Source organism: Nematolebias whitei, chromosome 12 (genome assembly GCF_014905685.2).
Source record: "Nematolebias whitei isolate Nwh7 chromosome 12, NemWhi1, whole genome shotgun sequence".
Classification (NCBI taxonomy): Eukaryota; Metazoa; Chordata; class Actinopteri; order Cyprinodontiformes; family Rivulidae; genus Nematolebias; species Nematolebias whitei.
The window spans coordinates 39408632-39409075 of record NC_056509.1 but is presented as its reverse complement, the minus strand read 5'-3'; the positions used below and the strand labels follow the sequence as shown (position 1 = coordinate 39409075).

Sequence of the window (444 nt, the reverse complement as noted above, 5' to 3'; positions counted from 1 at the left end):
AAACGCTCACGCGGCTGAAGCCATAGAAACGTGCGTGTTCCGCGCGGGGTTCGTGTCAGCCCCTGTAAATAAGCGCTCAGTTTATGTGCTCTGAATAATTCATGCTCCTCATATCTGCTTGTCAGGGCTGAAAATTACAGCTGGACTCGCGCGTTGTGTCGCTTCCTATAGATGCTCGCGCTGTAAATTGCATTATTGACACCCAGCTGACCACAGCGGTTTCTGAAGTGTTGCTCACGACAGTTGTCTAAGCGCATCCTCCGGCCTCACCCCCCCCCCCCCCCCCCCCCCCCCAATGGCAGATGTGGGGTTAAAATATTGCGAAAATTGACACGGGGATGTTGCTCATCTTGTGAAGTGACAGCGCTAAATGAGAAGTTGACGAATGGCTCGGTTTGATGAGGTTGCACTCGCTGGTGAATCCTGTCACATACCCCCCCCCCC

General features: G+C 53.6%; 1 protein-coding gene across 1 annotated transcript in view; it reads left to right on the top strand.

The window, feature by feature from the left end:
- Positions 1–444, top strand: part of gphnb (gephyrin b) — a 137540-nt gene that overhangs the window by 468 nt on the left and 136628 nt on the right. The window lies entirely within an intron of this gene.